Consider the following 20,522-nt stretch of genomic DNA (forward strand, 5'->3'; position numbering starts at 1 on the left):
TCTGATCTTCAGCCACGGCTCTGGCACAGGCGTACTGTGCTCTGCCCTGTTGAGGGCAGAGCACAGTACTGCAGTGCGCAGGCACTGGGCCTCTCTGACCTTTCCGGCACCTGCGCACTGCAGTACTATCCTCTGCCCTCAACAGGGCAGAGCAAAGTACGCCTGCGCCGGAGCCGTGGCTGAAGATCAGAAGAGGACATCTTGTAATGAAGATGGGAGGCGCCGCAGCGGACCAGAGACGCCCATCCGACCTGACCAGCAGCAGGACCGCCCCTGGTTGAGTATAATATAACGTCTTTTTCTCCTCTTTCAGTTAACATCGGGGGCTTATCTACAGCATTACAGAATGCTGTAGATAAGCCCCTGATGCCGGTGGGCTTACCTCACCCGCGATTTTCGGGGTGACAGGTTCCCTTTAATACTGCAAAGCCTCGAATTGCCTGCAAAATTTATTTGCAGTGCACAAAGGTGGCCTGGAGCTGTATTAAACATCTATTTAGCTATGTAATGCAAACACAGCCTTAATAATGTCCAAGCAACCTCAACTTATAAGGCAAGGGGAAAATGGATGGTAACCAGTGATAACCAACAACATATTTAACAACACATTTCTGTTTTACACTTTTTAGGCTGCTTAACCTGAAAAAAAAGTCAAAACCTTATCCCTTTTGGGGGCAGATACAAACCTTACTAAAGTATTCACAGGCGGTGCAAATGGAAGCCGAAGCTTTATGACCTAGTGGTCCAAAAACTATCCTTGTCTGGGGGGAATCAAGAGCTTTTTCTTTGCAAAATACACAATAGCTTTTCAGAAACCATCCAAAAATTATCCTTTTATCAACGGAGAAAAGCCAGATGTGCATTTTTTAAACTCAAGAAGCCTTTTCAACTAAGATTAAATAACTATCTTTTTTTTTTAATCTGCTGGATTGCTGTAGTAAAAAAGATTGAACAATTACTAAGACTTTTCGCCAAACTGTCAAAGAATTATCACTTTTTTGATGGAGCAGGAAAAGGATAACTATTTTCAAAGTAAAAAGGCAATGGCTTCTTCCAACAATTGCCCTATTTTGGGATCAGTTACGTTTGTGCACCTTCAAGACAGTACATTTTTTAGTAGCACCACAGTATAGCACTATAAAACAAAGTGGTCAGCCAGAAGAAAGTCTATATGACTTTCCAGTGGCAGGGTCAGTGGTAGAAGCAGCATGGTAGAAAAATAGGATTAGTCAGACAAGGTTATGTCTGAAAGTCTAGGGTCAGCAATAGCAGCCTCAGCCAAGGTAGTATGATATAAAACAATAAAAATGCATTAAATCAATTACACTGCTGCTACCTGCCATATTTCTCTTCCTTATTGATGTCTCTAAATGTTCTTCGACATTTAACAGGCCCTGACTTCTATCCCTACTCTGTAAATCAAAAAAAGATGCTGCTTGGCTGTCTCATGTCATTTCTACTAGCTGTGATAGTTTTCCCTGATTTGTTGTGCTAGAACATGTGATGTGATAGATGCAAGGCATTATGGGGAAGCCTATTTGTTGTCATTAGCATGTTCTGTCATTTCAGCAGAATGTGAAATGGTGGTGGGATTTTTTTGAGGCTAAGCTTCACGAATTGAATAGCAAAGTGTTAATATTTTGGGGGGAGGGACCTGCAAATTTCAGGAAATTTGAGTTGCATTAGATTCTCTGGTGACTGATTTGATCATCTCTAATTATAGTGGATTTAGTTATTGAATGAAAGCTGTTACTAATCCAGAGGTGTATCTCAGGGGGCAGACGAGGCATGTGTGCAGCCAGCAGGGAGGCGCCATCGGGCCGCATGATGCAGCAATCCGAGATGTCTCCCTGGTGGCTGCATTTTGTGTAGTGAGTAGCGTGAGTTTTCCGAGTCGGTGGTCAAGTTGACTGCCGGCGGCGGCTATGAGAAAATGCAGGTCCCAGTGATCAATCATACTTGTGAATTCTCACAGCTCGCCCTGCTGTCAGGATTCTTTGTTGCTGGCAGTTAGAGTGGGAGGACAAAGAACAGAAGTATGCGATTTGCATCCATGTGGTCACGTGTCAAATAGACATGTTTGGAAAATTAATTGAGTGAGGCTGGACACTGGTAGTCACAAGTGACAAGACTAGAGTGACTGCAGACTTTCATCTCAAACCTGGACAAGCCCTTTATTTATAAAATGAAGCACAGTAGCATGATAATCCTCACAGCATGCAATATACTCACTGTCAGGATTGAGTCCTGCCTGCTTCCAGCAGTTATCACTAGTGTTGAGCATTCCGATACCGCAAGTATCGGGTATCGGCCGATATTTGCGGTATCGGAATTCCGATACTGAATTCCGATACTTCCCGCGTATCGGATACCGGAATCGGAAGTTCCCAGAATTCAAATTGAACGCAGCAGCCAATGAGGAATGAATGAAAGTGTGGGCACATCCTGTTTAGCATGGTGGGCATGTAAGTACTGGCAAGGCTGGGATTGGCTGCTGAAATGATGTCACTCTGCACTATAAAAAAGCGCTGCCGCCATTTTGCGCTCACTCTGCTGTGATTTCAGTTAGGGACAGGACGCTGTGTTCTAACTGAGGGCCAGTCGAGCTAGCTAATTGCTTTATTTTCCTTTCCAAAGGCTAATTTAGCAAAACGCTGTGTGTTCTTCACTGTTCACCTTGCTCTTGCCTTGCAGCGCTGTTTTAACAGCGTTCTGCAAGGTCTCTGTGTGTGTGTGTGTGTGCAGCTCACTCTGTAGTCTGTGTGCAGCCATATACCCGGTTGTATTCAGCTCAGGGGGGGTTCACACTGCCTCACACAGTTGTTCTTTTTTGCTCTTAGTGCAGCCTGCTGCACATTTTTTCTCAAATTTCCTATTAGTGTTTTTCCACCAGTCTCCAGCTCTATTGTGGAAAAACACTACATAGGATAACCTAGAGGGGGGTTTTTGGGCCTTGCAGCGCCGTTTACGGCTGTCTGCACGGTCTCCGTGTGAGCCCAGCTCGCCCTGTAGTCTGTGTGCAGCCATAGCCGGTTGGATTCAGCTCAGGGTTCGTTACTGGCTCATACCTTGAGAAAAATTTTCCTTTTTTTCAAATAGTGCAGCCTGTTTAAAATTTGAAAAAAAAAATTCCTATTAGTGTCTTTCCACTCGTATCCAGCTAAATAGTGGAAAAACACTATATAGGATAACCTAGAGGAGGGTTTTTTGGCCTTGCAGCGCCGTTTACGGCTGTCTGCACGGTCTCCGTGTGAGCCCAGCTCGCCCTGTAGTCTGTGTGCAGCCATAGCCGGTTGGATTCAGCTCAGGGTTCGTTACTGGCTCATACCTTGAGAAAAATTTTCCTTTTTTTCAAATAGTGCAGCCTGTTTAAAATCTGAAAAAAAAAATTCCTATTAGTGTCTTTCCACTCGTATCCAGCTAAATAGTGGAAAAACACTATATAGGATAACCGAGAGGAGGGTTTTTTGGCCTTGCAGCGCCGTTTACGGCTGTCTGCACGGTCTCCGTGTGAGCCCAGCTCGCCCTGTAGTCTGTGTGCAGCCATAGCCGGTTGGATTCAGCTCAGGGTTCGTTACTGGCTCATACCTTGAGAAAAATTTTCCTTTTTTTCAAATAGTGCAGCCTGTTTAAAATTTGAAAAAAAAAATTCCTATTAGTGTCTTTCCACTCGTATCCAGCTAAATAGTGGAAAAACACTATATAGGATAACCTAGAGGAGGGTTTTTTGGCCTTGCAGCGCCGTTTACGGCTGTCTGCACGGTCTCTGTGTGAGCGCAGCTCGCCCTGTAGTCTGTGTGCAGCCATAGCCGGTTGGATTCAGCTCAGGGTGCGTTACTGCCTCATACCTTGAAAAACAATTTCCTTTTTTTCAAATAGTGCAGCCAGTTTAAAATTTGAAAAAAAAAATTCCTATTAGTGTCTTTCCACTCGTATCCAGCTAAATAGTGGAAAAACACTATATAGGATAACCGAGAGGAGGGTTTCTTGGCCTTGCAGCGCCGTTTACGGCTGTCTGCACGGTCTCCGTGTGATTTAAACTAGCTCTGTAGCCCGATCTGCACCAAAAAAAAGGTTAAGTTCACCAAACACAACTTACACTTGTGTAGGCCACATTTGCAAAATAATAAAGTTTAGTCCACAATTTACAACATTAGTGTTTCTTACACCTGTTAGGAGGAGCATTACAGGAATAAGCACACTAAGGCCTTAGTACTTTTCTGCTTATCTTTATCTGTCAACCAAGATGAAGAGGGCAGGGAGTAAGGCACGTGGGCGTGGGCGCGGAGCAGGGAGAGGAGCAGGGAGAGGACGTGGTGATTCTGTGCCTGCTGCGGGCGCCGGTGACTCGTCGTCACTCAGTTTCAGCAGGGAACAGTCCTTCATGCGCAGCTTTGTCGGAGAGCGCCGTGCACCGCTGCTGCGTGAAGACCAAATTGAAGCCGTTGTCGGGTGGATGGCAGCTAACGCCTCGGCATCGACTTCAGTTAGTGCCACATCCTCTCAGGCACAGAGCACTGGAGAGCAGCCATCTGTCTCTTCACCACCTGCCAAATTGGCCAGGCAGTCAGAGAGCCCAGGACAGGAGCCGTCTCTACTTCTGTTCTCTGAATCTCTTGGCTTGGAAACAGGGGGCCAGCCAAGCAGCATTGGAGAAATGGAAGAAGAGGCAGTGTGCAGTGATGCCCAACACCTTTTTCTCTCTGACTCTGAAGAGGCAGGTGGGCCAGTGCCTCCGGTGACCACAGCGCAGTACGCATCTGATGATGAAACTCAGGTGCCGCTTTCTCGTGCGTACTGTGCTGCTGAGACTACCCAGGAGGAGCAGTTGGTGGCAGAGGGTAGTGGAGATGATGAGGTCCTTGACCCATCGTGGCGTGAGGAACAGGAAGGTGGTGGGAGCAGCTCAGAGGAAGAGCTTCCTCTTACGGGCCAAAGAGGGAGAGGGAGGGGGAAGACTGCGGAGCCTGTAGCCTCCACTTTGGCACCCGTTAGGAGCCTGTCTCTTTCCAAAGCCAAAAAGGGCGCTCCCAAGACTTGCAGTGCCTGGTCCTTTTTTGACACAGTTGCAGATGACATTTGTTTTGTCAAATGCAAGCTGTGTCATCATAAAGTAAAAAGAGGGAAAAATGTCAGCAACCTCAATACCACAAATATGTGGAAACATGTGCGGACCAGGCACGCGGTGGAGTTACAGAAACACACTGAAGATGTAGGCCAACCAACAGCGGCAGCTACCACCTCTTCAGCTCGTGTTGCCTCTTCCTCCAGCTCACGCACAGCTGGTTTGGCTTCCTCCCAGAGACCTTGTGTAATTCCACCCACAGCACCACCTTCCCAGTCATCCTCACACTCCCAGTCTACTCTACAGCCATCGGTAGTACAGGCATGGGAGAAAAGGCGGGCATTCTCGGCCAACCACCCCCGAGCACAGGCTCTGAATGCAGGCATTGCCAAACTGTTGTCCCTGGAAATGCTCTCGTTCAGGCTGGTGGAGACTGACAGCTTCCGTGACTTGATGGCATTGGCAGTCCCACAGTACAAGGTGCCCAGCCGCTTTTACTTCAGCAGGCAGGCTGTCCCTGCCCTGCACAGGCATGTTGAGGCAAACATAAAACATGCGCTACTGAACGCCGTCAGTAGCAAGGTCCACCTCACCACCGATGCGTGGACCAGTCAGCATGGACAGGGGCGATATGTTTCCCTCACTGCCCATTGGGTTAATGTTGTTGAGCCAGGTACAGATCGTGCGAGTGGCGCAGGACGTGTCCTGCCCACTCCAAGGATTGCAGGAATCCAGTCTGTACGCATCGACTCCTCCTCTTACACCAGTTCCTCTGATTCCTCTCTGCAGGATCCGTCACAGTCCACCCCCACATGGACCCGTGAACGTTTACCTATGACCGACATGAGCACAGCCGTGGCCAAACGTCAGCAGGCCGTCTTGAAACTAGTTTCATTGGGGCATCGAAGCCACACAGCGCAGGAGCTCTGGAATGCTATAAAGCAGGAGAGCGATGTGTGGTTACTGCCAGCGAATCTCCAGCCAGGCATGGTAGTGTGTGACAATGGCCGAAATCTGGTGGCAGCTTTGGCCCTTGGCAACCTCACTCACATCCCATGTCTGGCACATGTGCTCAATTTGGTTGTGCAGAGTTTTCTGAGGGACTATCCGGATCTTGATGCCCTGCTGCACAAGGTCCGCCTAGAGTGTGCTCACTTGCGGCGTTCCAGCTTGGCCAGATCCCGCATTGCTGCTCTGCAGCGCCGATTCCGCCTTCCGGAACACCGCATCATATGTGACCTACCTACCCGGTGGAATTCCACGTTACATATGTTGGAGCGGTTGTGTGAGCAGCAGCAAGCAGTTATGGAGTACCAGCTGCATCAGGCGCAAAGAAGTCGCAGTCAGCGCCGATCAGACTTCACAACCACAGAGTGGGCCACTATGAAGGACGTCTGCCAGGTTTTGCGTCCTTTTGATTATTCCACGCGGATGGCAAGTGCAGATGATGCACTAGTCAGCATGACTGTCCCCCTTATCTGCCTGCTTCAGCAAACTTTGCAAGGGTTAAGGGATGATGTGGTGGAAGAGGTGGAGGATGAGGAGTCACCTTTTCCATCAGCTTCTGGAGAGTCAGCGCCACGTGGTTCCTCACAAAGGGGTACGCAGGGGCCAATTTGTGAGGAGGATGAGGAGGAGTCAATGGAGGAGGAAGAGCTCCGTCCAGAGGAGGGAGCGACACAATTGTCCAGTGGTCAGTGTGTACAGCGAGGGTGGGGTGATGACGAGCGGGCAGAGATCATGTCTCAAGCAGGGGACAGCGTTTCTGGGCCGGTTGGCACTCTGCAGCACATGGTGGATTTCATGCTGCAGTGCCTGAGAAACGACCGCCGCATCGACCACATTCTCAACATGCCTGATTATTGGGTGTTCACCCTCCTCGATCCTCGCTACCGGGACAACGTCCAAAACCTCATCCCTGCGTTGACCCGGGAGCGTAAATTGCGGGAGTACCACGACACACTGGTGAATTCCATCATCTTCTCCTGTCCAACTGAGAGGAGTGCTGCTAGTGCTTTACAAAGCAGCTCAGTGCGTCGAGGCAGTGGGGGAGGCTCTGCCCAAAGAGGGAGCAGAAGCAGTGCCTCTGCCCAAGGCAAGCCCAGTATGGCACAACTCTGGCACACTTTTGTGTGCCCGCCCCAAATGTCTACACCATCACCGGCGGCTCCAGTCAGCAGGAGGCAACGGTTCCGTCAGATGGTGACAGACTACATGGCTTGCCCTCTTACTGTACTCCCAGACGGCTCTTCCCCGTTCAAGTTTTGGGTCTCTAAGCTGGATACATGGCCAGAGCTAAGCCAGTATGCATTGGAGGTGCTGGCTTGCCCTGCGGCTAGTGTCTTATCGGAACGTGTCTTTAGTGCCGCAGGTGGTGTACTAACAGACCGTCGCATGCGACTATCCTCCGATAACGTTGACCGGCTTACTTTCCTGAAAATGAACCAGGCCTGGATCTCGCAGGAATTTGCCACTCCTCTGCCTGATTAAGTAATTGGGTGTCATCCAGGTCTCCTGCTGTGTTCATCTTACTACCACCTGAACTGCTATTCCTGGGCTCCAACACCGCCAGTTGCGGCTCAGAAGTGCAGGCTGCACAGTAAAAACATACGACCCAGTGTTATTGGGTTTCAGTAACGTCAGCTGATCCCCAGCTGTGTAGCCGGCAATGTGTCCTGCGACCGCCACGCTGGCACAACAACCTAAATGTAAGGGAACCTGTCCCCCCCCCCCCCCCCCCGTCGTTTGTTACTGAAAGAGCCATCTTGTGCAGCAGTAATGCTGCACAAGGAAAAGGTAGCTCTTTTTTTTTAGCTCTTTGCACACGCAGAACTTAACACTTATAAAATGTGTTCACTGATACCGTTATACCGTCCCGGAGCTGGGACTTTCCTTCGTAATGTGACGCAGCACAGCCGTCATTCCTACCCCCTTGGTGCCATGCGCTGCCTCCTCAGCGTTGTTTTAAGCTGTCACGGAGCCTGCGCTGTTCTGTTATCCCTTGGGCATGCCCTATTTGCGCTGCCTGTCTTCTGACATAATTTGGTGTCAGGCTGGCTGCGCCTGTGCGGCCGCGGTGCCCGAGATCCCGCCTCGCAGTGTCTTCTGATTGAGTCACACTGCGGGCCTGGGATCCATGGGCATGCGCAGTGCATATCTTCCCCTCGGGCTCTCGCTCATTTCCCTCCGCCTTCTTTAGACTGTGCGCCGTCAGCTGATCCCTAGCATGCCACGGCCGTGACACCGCACAGTCTGAAGAAGAGGGAAGGAGGGGAGTGAGAGTCGAGGTTATGCACTGTGCATGCCCATGGTTCCAAGGCCCGCAGTGGGATTACGTTAGATGAGACTGCGAGGTGGGATCTGGAGCAGCGTGGACGCACAGGCACTGACAGCCTGACACCAAATTATGTCAGAAGACAGGCAGCGCTAATTGGGCATGGCCAAGGGCTAACAGAACAGCGCAGGCTCCGTGGCAGCTTAAAACAACGCTGAGGAGGCAGCGCACGGCATCAAGGGGATAGGAATGACAGCTGTGCTGTGTCCCATTACGAAGGAAATTCGCACCTCCGGAACGGTTTAACGGTATAAAGGGACACATTTTTAGTGTTTACTTCGGTGTTTGCAAGGAGCATAATTAAAAGAGCAACCTTTTCCTTTTGCATCCTTAGTGCTGCACAACATGGCTCTTTCAGCTACAAACGTCTTGGGGGGGGGGGTTAAAGGTTTCCTTTCAACTTGCTCCAATCAGGCTTCGGCCTACACTCTGTTCCTCTGCTCCTCCTGCTGTCCCTGGGCTCTAACACCGCCAGTTGGTGCCTGGAAGTGCTGTGTGCACAGTCAACAGTCGCTCCTCTGTTATTGGGGTTCAGTAACGTCAGCTGATCCCCAGCTGTGTGTGCGGCAATACCTCCAATCTGCTCCTCCTGCTGTCCCTGGGCTCTAACACCACCAGTTGGTGCCTGGAAGTGCTGTGTGCACAGTCAACAGTCGCTCCTCTGTTATTGGGGTTCAGTAACGTCAGCTGATCCCCAGCTGTGTGTGCGGCAATACCTCCAATCTGCTCCTCCTGCTGTCCCTGGGCTCTAACACCGCCAGTTGGTGCCTGGAAGTGCTGTGTGCACAGTCAACAGTCGCTCCTCTGTTATTGGGGTTCAGTAACGTCAGCTGATCCCCAGCTGTGTATCCGGCAACGTGTCATGCGACCGCCACGCTGGCACAACTAAAATGTAAGGGGACCTGTCCCCCCCCCCCCCTAGGCGTTTGTTACTGAAAGAGCCACCATGTGCAGCACTAATACTGCACAAGGGAAAGGTCGCTCTTGAAATTATGCTCCTTGCAAACGCTGAACTACACACTCATGTAATGTGTCCCCTCACACCGTCCAACCGTCCTGGAGGTGGGACTTTCCTTTGTAATGTGACGCAGCACAGCCGTCATTGCTACCCCCTTGGCACCGTGCGCTGCCTCCTTAGCGTTGTTTGATTCCGTCATGGACCCTGCGCTGTTATGTTATCCCTTGGCCATGCACAGTTTGCGCTGCCCGTCCTCTGACATCATTTGTTGTCGTCCTGGCTGCGCCTGTGCGTCCACGCTGCCCGAAATCACACCTCGCAGTGTCGTCTAATGTGATCCCACAGTGGGCCTGGTATCCATGGCCATGCGCAGTGCATATACTAGCCTCTCACTCCCCTTCTTCACGCTTCTTCAGACTAGGCGGCGTCAGCTGATCCCTAATAGCATGCCACGGCCGTGACGCCGCACAGTCTGAAGAAGCAGGAAGGAGGTGAGTGAGAGGCGATGATATGCACTGCGCATGCCCATGGATCCCTGGCCCGCAGTGGGACTACATTAGATGACACTGCAAGGTTGGATCTCGGGCAGCTTGGACGCACAGGCACTGCCAGCCTGACACCTACATGATGTCAGAAGACGGGCACCGCTAACTGTGCATGGCCAAGGGATAACATTACAGTGCGGGCTCCGTGACAGAACCAAACAACGTTGAGGAGGTGGTGCCCGGCACCAAGGGGGTTGGAATGACGGCTGTGCTGTGTCACATTACAAAGGAAAGTCCCACTTCCGGGATGGTTTGACGGTGTGAGGGGACACATTATATGAGTGTGTACTTCAGCGTTTGCAAGGAGCATAATTTTCGGAGCCACCATTTTCCATGTGCAGTATTACTGCTGTACAAGATGGCTCTTTCAGCAACAAATGCCTGGGGGGGGGGGTTAAAGGTTCCCTTTCAACTTGCTCCACTGCAGGCTTCGGCCTACACTCTGCTCCTCTTTGATTCCCTGGGTTTCAACACTGTCAGTTGCCACCTGGAAGTGTTGTCTACACAGAAAAAAACACTAGGTGATGTGTCAGTGGGGTTCAGCACCGCCAGCTGTTCCCCTGCTGTGTAGTCGGCAACGTGTCCAGCACAAGCCACGCTGGCACAACAGAACAAAAGCTGCCACCAGTGCAGGCTTCGGCCTACACTCTGCTCCTCTCCTCCTCCTGCTGACCCTGGGCTCAAACACCGCTAGTTTTTGCCCGGAAGTGCTAGCTGCACAGAGAAAAACACCAGCCAATGTGTTAGTGGGGTTCAGCAACGCCAGCTGTTCCCCTGCTGTGTAGCCGGCAACGTGACCTGCAAACGCCATGCAGGCACAGGAACTGAAATTAAAAGGGAACCTGGCCCCACCCCCCCAGGTGTTTCTATGTATAACAGCCACCTAGTACAGCAGTACTGCTGCATTTGTACAAGGTGGCTGACTTTTTCTCCTTGCCCACGTGGAACTCAACACGTACAAAATGTGTCTCATTGAGACCATTCCACTGTCCCTGAGGTGTGACTTTCCTTTGTAATGATACGCAGCACCCCCCTTGGTAGCGTTTCCCGTCTTTTGTCATCATGGTTAGCTGGCTGCGCCTGTGCATCCGCCCTGCTAGAAACAACGCCCCTCGTTGTCATATTTATTTTGTCAGCGAGGGTGTGGTTTATGGGCACGAGCAGTGCATATGTTCGCCTGTCTTAACTCATCTCCTTCCGCCTTCTTCAGACTGTGCGGCCTCCTGGCCGTGGTAGGCGATAAGGGATCAGCTGAGGCCGCCCAGTCTGGAGCAGGTGTAAGGACATGTGTAAGCGGCAAACCTATTTACTGCACAAGGCCACGAATCCCAGCACCGCAGTGTGATTTTTTGAAAACACACTGTGGGTCTGGGATTCATGTCCATCGCTAACCGCAACGGCCGACATGAAATGAGGTCAGAAGACAGGAAGCGCTCACAGCGCATGGCCAAGGGATCACAATAGCGCAGACTCCTGTACAGCAAATAACAACGCTCAGGAATCTGCGCCCAGTACCTAGGTGCAAATTTTGACACCTGTGCTGCGTCTCGTTAAAAAGACAAGTCACGCCTCCACAACTGTTTGACAGTATAATGGGCTAAATAGTGTACGTGTTTTAGTCAGCGTGTGCAAGGAGCAAAACAAATAGAGCAACCTTTTACTTGTGCAGCATTAATGCTGCACAAGGTGTGGCTCTTGTACCTTGCAACACCTGAGGGGGGGGTTAAAGGTAACCTTTGAAATTGGTTCAACTAGGCTTCGGCCTACACTCTGCTCCTCTCCTCCTCCTGCTGACCCTGGGCTCAAACACCGCTAGTTTTTGCCCGGAAATGCTAGCTGCACAGAGAAAAACACCAGCCAATGTGTTAGTGGGGTTCAGCACCGCCAGCTGTTCCCCTGCTGTGTAGTCGGCAACGTGTCCAGCACAAGCCATGCTGGCACAACCGACCAAAAGCTGCCACCAGTGCAGGCTTCGGCCTACACTTTGCTCCTCTCCTCCTCCTGCTGACCCTGGGCTCAAACAACGCCAGTTTCTGCCCGGACATGCTAGCTGCACAGAGAAAAACACCAGCCAATGTGTTAGTGGGGTTCAGCACCGCCTGCTGTTCCCCCGCTGTGTAGCCGGCATCGTGTCCAGCACAAGCCACGCTGGCACAACCGACCAAAAGCTGCCACCAGTGCAGGCTTCGGCCTACACTTTGCTCCTCTCCTCCTCCTCCTGCTGACCCTGGGCTCTAACACCGCTAGTTTTTGCCCGGACATGCAATCTGCACAGAGAAAAACACCAGTCAATGTGTCAGTGGGGTTCAGCAACGCCAGCTGTTCCCCTGCTGTGTAGCTTGCAACGTGACCTGCAAACGCCACGCAGGCACATGAACTGAAATTGAAGGGAGCCTGCCCCCCACCCACAGGTGTTTCTATGTATATCAGCCACCTTGTACAGCAGTACTGCTGCATTTGTACGAGGTGGCTGACTTTTTCTCCTTGCCCACGTGGAACTCAACACGTACAAAATGTGTCTCATTAGAGACCATTACAATGTCCCTGAGGTGTGACTTTCCTTTGTAATGACACGCAGCACCACCCTTGTTAGCGCTGCCCGTCTTTTGACATCATTGGTTAGCTGGCTGCGCCTGTGCATCTCCCCTGCTCGAAACAACGGCCCTCGGTGTCTTATTTTTTTGGACAGCGAGGGTGTGATTGATGGGCATGTGCAGTGCATATGTTTGCCTGTGTTCACTCATCTCCTTCCGCCTTCTTCAGACTGGGTGTCCTCATGGCCGCGGCAGGCGATAAGGGATCAGATGAGGCCGCCCAGTCTGAAGCAGGTGTAAGGACATGTGTGAGCGGCAAACATATTTAGTGCACCAGGGCACGAATCCCAGCACCGCAGTGTGATTTTTTAAAAACACACTGTGGGTCTGGGATTCATGTCCATCGCTAACCGCAACGGCCGACATGAAATGAGGTCAGAAGACAGGAAGCGCTCACAGCGCATGGCCAAGGGATCACAATAGCGCAGACTCCTGTACAGCAAATAACAACGCTCAGGAATCTGCGCCCAGTACCTAGGTGCAAATTTTGACACCTGTGCTGCGTCTCGTTAAAAAGACAAGTCACGCCTCCACAACTGTTTGACAGTATAATGGGCTAAATAGTGTACGTGTTTAATTCAGCGTGTGCAAGGAGCAAAATTAAATAGAGCAACCTTTGACTTGTGCATCATTAATGCTGTTCAAGGTGTGGCTCTTGTACCTTGCAACACCTGAGGGGGGGGTTAAAGGTAACCTTTGAAATTGGTTCAACTAGGCTTCGGCCTACACTCTGCTCCTCTACTCCTCCTGCTGACCCTGGGCTCAAACACCGCTAGTTTTTGCCCGGAAATGCTAGCTGCACAGAGAAAAACACCAGCCAATGTGTTAGTGGGGTTCAGCACCGCCAGCTGTTCCCCTGCTGTGTAGTCGGCAACGTGTCCAGCACAAGCCACGCTGGCACAACAGAACAAAAGCTGCCACCAGTGCAGGCTTCGGCCTACACTTTGCTCCTCTCCTCCTCCTGCTGACCCTGGGCTCAAACAACGCCAGTTTCTGCCCGGACATGCTAGCTGCACAGAGAAAAACACCAGCCAATGTGTTAGTGTGGTTCAGCACCGCCAGCTGTTCCCCCGCTGTGTAGCCGGCATCGTGTCCAGCACAAGCCACGCTGGCACAACCGACCAAAAGCTGCCACCAGTGCAGGCTTCGGCCTACACTTTGCTCCTCTCCTCCTCCTCCTGCTGACCCTGGGCTCTAACACCGCTAGTTTTTGCCCGGACATGCAATCTGCACAGAGAAAAACACCAGTCAATGTGTCAGTGGGGTTCAGCAACGCCAGCTGTTCCCCTGCTGTGTAGCTTGCAACGTGACCTGCAAACGCCACGCAGGCACATGAACTGAAATTGAAGGGAGCCTGCCCCCCACCCCCCCAGGTGTTTCTATGTATAACAGCCACCTTGTACAGCAGTACTGCTGCATTTGGACAAGGTGGCTGACTTTTTCTCCTTGCACACGTGGAACTCAACAAGTACAAAATGTGTCTCATTACAGACCATTACAATGTCCCTGAGGTGTGACTTTCCTTTTTAATGACACGCAGCACCCCCATTGTTAGCGCTGCCCGTCTCCTGACATCATTGGTTGGCTGGCTGTGCCTGTGCGTCCCCCCTGCCCGACACAACGCCCCCCGTTGTCTCATATATTTTGACTGCGAGGGTGTGATTGATGGGCACGAGCAGTGCATATGTTCCCCTGTTTTCACTCCCCTCCTTCCGCCTTCTTCTGACTGTGCGGCCTCATGGCCGCGGCATGCGATAAGGGATCAGCTGAGGCCGCCCAGTCTGAAGCAGGTGTAAGGACATGTGTGAGCGGCGAACATATTTACTGCACAAGGCCACGAATCCCAGCACCGCAGTGTGACTTTAGGAAAAGCCACTGTGGGTCTGGGATTTATGGCCATCGTTAACCGCACCGGCCAACATGAAATGAGGTCATGAGACGGCCTGCACTAACAGGGTATTGCCAAGGGATAACACAAGAGCGCAGTTTCCTGTACTGCAAATAACAACGGTAAGGAATCTGCGCACAGCACCTAGGTGTAAATTTGTACACCTGTGCTGCGTCTCCTTAAAAAGACTAGTAGTCACGCCTCCACTACTGTTTGACAGTATAATGGGCTAAATAGTGTACGTGTTTAATTCAGCGTGTGCAAGGAGCAAAATTAAATAGAGCAACCTTTGACTTGTGCATCATTAATGCTGTTCAAGGTGTGGCTCTTGTACCTTGCAACACCTGAGGGGGGGGTTAAAGGTAACCTTTGAAATTGGTTCAACTAGGCTTCGGCCTACACTCTGCTCCTCTACTCCTCCTGCTGACCCTGGGCTCAAACACCGCTAGTTTTTGCCCGGAAATGCTAGCTGCACAGAGAAAAACACCAGCCAATGTGTTAGTGGGGTTCAGCACCGCCAGCTGTTCCCCTGCTGTGTAGTCGGCAACGTGTCCAGCACAAGCCACGCTGGCACAACAGAACAAAAGCTGCCACCAGTGCAGGCTTCGGCCTACACTTTGCTCCTCTCCTCCTCCTGCTGACCCTGGGCTCAAACAACGCCAGTTTCTGCCCGGACATGCTAGCTGCACAGAGAAAAACACCAGCCAATGTGTTAGTGTGGTTCAGCACCGCCAGCTGTTCCCCCGCTGTGTAGCCGGCATCGTGTCCAGCACAAGCCACGCTGGCACAACCGACCAAAAGCTGCCACCAGTGCAGGCTTCGGCCTACACTTTGCTCCTCTCCTCCTCCTCCTGCTGACCCTGGGCTCTAACACCGCTAGTTTTTGCCCGGACATGCAATCTGCACAGAGAAAAACACCAGTCAATGTGTCAGTGGGGTTCAGCAACGCCAGCTGTTCCCCTGCTGTGTAGCTTGCAACGTGACCTGCAAACGCCACGCAGGCACATGAACTGAAATTGAAGGGAGCCTGCCCCCCACCCCCCCAGGTGTTTCTATGTATAACAGCCACCTTGTACAGCAGTACTGCTGCATTTGGACAAGGTGGCTGACTTTTTCTCCTTGCACACGTGGAACTCAACAAGTACAAAATGTGTCTCATTACAGACCATTACAATGTCCCTGAGGTGTGACTTTCCTTTTTAATGACACGCAGCACCCCCATTGTTAGCGCTGCCCGTCTCCTGACATCATTGGTTGGCTGGCTGTGCCTGTGCGTCCCCCCTGCCCGACACAACGCCCCCCGTTGTCTCATATATTTTGACTGCGAGGGTGTGATTGATGGGCACGAGCAGTGCATATGTTCCCCTGTTTTCACTCCCCTCCTTCCGCCTTCTTCTGACTGTGCGGCCTCATGGCCGCGGCATGCGATAAGGGATCAGCTGAGGCCGCCCAGTCTGAAGCAGGTGTAAGGACATGTGTGAGCGGCGAACATATTTACTGCACAAGGCCACGAATCCCAGCACCGCAGTGTGACTTTAGGAAAAGCCACTGTGGGTCTGGGATTTATGGCCATCGTTAACCGCACCGGCCAACATGAAATGAGGTCATGAGACGGCCTGCACTAACAGGGTATTGCCAAGGGATAACACAAGAGCGCAGACTCCTGTACAGCAAATAACAACGCTCAGGAATCTGCGCCCAGTACCTAGGTGCAAATTTTGACACCTGTGCTGCGTCTCGTTAAAAAGACAAGTCACGCCTCCACAACTGTTTGACAGTATAATGGGCTAAATAGTGTACGTGTTTAATTCAGCGTGTGCAAGGAGCAAAATTAAATAGAGCAACCTTTGACTTGTGCATCATTAATGCTGTTCAAGGTGTGGCTCTTGTACCTTGCAACACCTGAGGGGGGGGTTAAAGGTAACCTTTGAAATTGGTTCAACTAGGCTTCGGCCTACACTCTGCTCCTCTACTCCTCCTGCTGACCCTGGGCTCAAACACCGCTAGTTTTTGCCCGGAAATGCTAGCTGCACAGAGAAAAACACCAGTCAATGTGTCAGTGGGGTTCAGCAACGCCAGCTGTTCCCCTGCTGTGTAGCTTGCAACGTGACCTGCAAACGCCACGCAGGCACATGAACTGAAATTGAAGGGAGCCTGGCCACCACCCCCAGGTGTTTCTATGTATAACAGCCACCTTGTACAGCAGTACTGCTGCATTTGTACAAGGTGGCTGACGTTTTCTCCTTGCCCACGTGGAACTCAACACGTACAAAATGTGTCTCTTTGAGACCATTCCACTGTCCCTGAGGTGTGACTTTCCTTTCTAATGATACGCAGCACCCCCCTTGGTAGCGCTTCCCGTCTTCTGACATCATTGGTTGGCTACTTGCGCCTGTTCGTCCGCCCTGCCTGAATAAAATGCTCCTCGTTGTCTTAATTATTTTGACTGCGAGGGTGTGATTGATGGGCACGAGCAGTGCATATCTTCGCCTGTCTTAACTCATCTCCTTCCGCCTTCTTCAGACTGTGCAGCCTCATGGCCGCGGCATGCGAGAAGGGATCAGCAGAGGCCGCCCAGTCTGAAGCAGGTGTAAGGACGTGTGTGAGCGGCCAAAATATTTACTGCTCAAGGCCACGAATCCCAGCACCGCAGTGTGACTTTAGGAAAAGCCACTGTGGGTCTGGGATTTATGGCCATCGTTAACCGCACCGGCCAACATGAAATGAGGTCATAAGATGGGCAGCGCTAACAGGGCATTGCCAAGGGATAACACAAGAGCGCAGACTCCTGTACAGCAAATAACAACGCTCAGGAAGCTGCGCCAAGCACCAAGGCGTTATTTTGGACACCTGTGCTGCGTCTCATCAAAAAACCAAGTCACGCATCCACTACAGTTTTACTGTAGAATGGGGTAAATTGTGTATGTCTTTCATTCAGCGTGTGCAAGTAGACAAATTAATAGAGCAACCTTTCACTTGTGCAGCATTAATACTGCACAAGGTGTGTCTCTTGTACTTTGTAACACCTGAGGGGGGGGTTAAAGGTTTCCTTTGAAATTGGTTCAACTAGGCTTCGGCCTACACTCTGCTCCTCTCCTCCTCCTCCTGCTTCAACACGGGCTCTAACATCGCAAGTTTTTGCCCGCAAGTGCTAGCTGCACAGATAAAAACACACGCCATTGTGTTAGTGGGGTTCAGCAACGCCAGCTGTTCCCCCAGTGTGTAGCCGGCAAAGTGTCCTGCAAACGCAACGCAGACACAAAGCTGCCTCCAGTGCAGGCTTCGGCCTACACTCATCTCCCCCTGCTTACCCTTTGCTCCAACACCGCTAGTTGGGGCTCTAGGAAGACAATCTTTAATAGGCAAGGCAACGCATCCGGGTTCCAGCACCGCCAGCTGGTTCTCGGCAGTGTTCTTGTCACAGGTACTCCCTCGTGCCAAGCCTGGTTTCAGCACCGTCAGCTGTTTCCGGGTTGTGTCAACTTCACTGAGACGCCTATGCTTGCCCCGTCGTGGGGCGGTCGAGTTAGCCAACTCCAGGGTGCCTCCAGTTTAGGAGCTTCCTATGTGGGCTGCGTGAACTGGTAGTCAAGGCTGGTTCTGTAGTGCCAGTAGGCCCAGCTCCCCCTGTAGGACTGTTGGGGTTCGGTAACTGCGGCTGCCTCGCGGCCTAGCTGTTCTCTCCTCTCCTGTGGGCCTTGGGGTCCACCACCTGGTTCCAGCACCGTCAGCTGGTTCCGGGCCGAGCCTTTGGCTAAGGTGCCTCCTCCTGGGTATCCGAGTTCCGCCAACGCCAGGCGGTCCTTGGTAGTGCTTTTAAGCGCGGGCACCTACAGCTTAGTAACCGGGTTCCAGCACCGTCAGCTGGTCCTCGGTCGTGCCATTGGCTCTTGCACACTGGGGCAACGCATCCGGGTTCCAGCACCGCCAGCTGGTTCTCGGCAGTGTTCTTGTCACAGGTACTCCCTCGTGCCAAGCCTGGTTTCAGCACCGTCAGCTGTTTCCGGGTTGTGTCAACTTCACTGAGACGCCTATGCTTGCCCCGTCGTGGGGCGGTCGAGTTAGCCAACTCCAGGGTGCCTCCAGTTTAGGAGCTTCCTATGTGGGCTGCGTGAACTGGTAGTCAAGGCTGGTTCTGTAGTGCCAGTAGGCCCAGCTCCCCCTGTAGGACTGTTGGGGTTCGGTAACTGCGGCTGCCTCGCGGCCTAGCTGTTCTCTCCTCTCCTGTGGGCCTTCGGGTCCACCACCTGGTTCCAGCACCGTCAGCTGGTTCCGGGCCGAGCCTTTGGCTTAGGTGCCTCCTCCTGGGTATCCGAGTTCCGCCAACGCCAGGCGGTCCTTGGTAGTGCTTTTAAGCGCGGGCACCTACAGCTTAGTAACCGGGTTCCAGCACCGTCAGCTGGTCCTCGGTCGTGCCATTGGCTCTTGCACACTGGGGCAACGCATCCGGGTTCCAGCACCGCCAGCTGGTTCTCGGCAGTGTTCTTGTCACAGGTACTCCCTCGTGCCAAGCCTGGTTTCAGCACCGTCAGCTGTTTCCGGGTTGTGTCAACTTCACTGAGACGCCTATGCTTGCCCCGTCGTGGGGCGGTCGAGTTAGCCAACTCCAGGGTGCCTCCAGTTTAGGAGCTTCCTATGTGGGCTGCGTGAACTGGTAGTCAAGGCTGGTTCTGTAGTGCCAGTAGGCCCAGCTCCCCCTGTAGGACTGTTGGGGTTCGGTAACTGCGGCTGCCTCGCGGCCTAGCTGTTCTCTCCTCTCCTGTGGGCCTTCGGGTCCACCACCTGGTTCCAGCACCGTCAGCTGGTTCTCGGCAGTGTCTTTTGCTCTTGTACCTTCTGCTCCCCATCCTGGTTCCAGTACCGTCAGCTGGTTCCGGGCAGAGCCTTTGGCTTAGGTGCCTCCTTCTGGGTATCCAAGTTCCACCAATGTCAGGTGGTCCTTGGTAGTGCTTTCAGGCACGGGTACCTCCTGCTTAGTAACCGGGTTCCAGTAACGTCAGCTGGTCCTTGGTAGTTCCATTGGCTCTTGGACATTCGGCTACCCATCCGGGTTCCAGTACCGTCAGCTGGTTCTCGGCAGTGTCTTTTGCTCTTGTACCTTCTGCTCCCCATCCTGGTTCCAGTAACGTCATCTGGTTCCGGGCAGAGCCTTTGGCTTAGGTGCCTCCTTCTGGGTATCCGAGTTCCGCCAACGTCAGGCGGTCCTTGGTAGTGCTTTTTAGCACGGGTACCTCCTGCTTAGTAACCGGGTTCCAGTAACGTCAGCTGGTCCTCGGTAGTTCCATAGGCTCTTGAACCTTCGGGTAGCCATCCGAGTTCCAGTTCCATCAGCTGGTTCTTGGCATTTTCTCAGCCTTCTTGTACCTTCTGCTACATTTCCAAGTTGAAGACCCTAACGTCGACAACCCGGAAGACCACCCCGATGACGACGACCCGGAAGACCACCCCGATGACGACGACGACGACGACGGCGGAGACGACGACGGCTGAGACGACGACGGCGGAGATGACGACACTGGAGACGAAGACCCTGGAGACGACAACATGGAAGACCGAGAAGCAGAAGAACAAGAGGCTGCAGAACAAAGAGCAGAAGAACATTAAGCATAAGACTTAATATCAGAGCAAAAGATATTATCTAAATTATATGCAGAAGAAGACTAAGCAGTGTATGGGGGTGAGTCCGTTCCTCCTCGTGGTGCCCCTGGATAAAGCCTGATGCTGCAGGCCAAACTGAACGCGGACAAATGTAACTTTTGTGACTGGCAGAACGGAAGGTGTAATCTTCCAACTTTTATAGATAACAACTACGGGAATGCCTGTCACAAATGAGAATATGATGAAGAAGTAGAATAGGAAGAATAATAACAGTGGAATAAAAAGAATATGTAGAATAGGAAGAATAATAATAGTTGAAGAAAATGAATATGAAGAATGTAATAAAAAAAAAAATAGGTAGAAGATGAAGAAGAAGATGAATAAGGTGAAGAAGTTGATGTCAAGGATGCTGATGATGATGAAGATGAAAGTGTGGGAAAAGAAAAAAAAAAAAAAGAAAAAAAAGAAGGGGAAGGGCGTGGAATAGTGAAACATCAATATCTGACAAAATAAAAAAAATTTACATACTCAATATCTTTT

This window comes from Ranitomeya imitator, chromosome 4, assembly GCF_032444005.1.
Source record: "Ranitomeya imitator isolate aRanImi1 chromosome 4, aRanImi1.pri, whole genome shotgun sequence".
Lineage (NCBI taxonomy): Eukaryota > Metazoa > Chordata > Amphibia > Anura > Dendrobatidae > Ranitomeya > Ranitomeya imitator.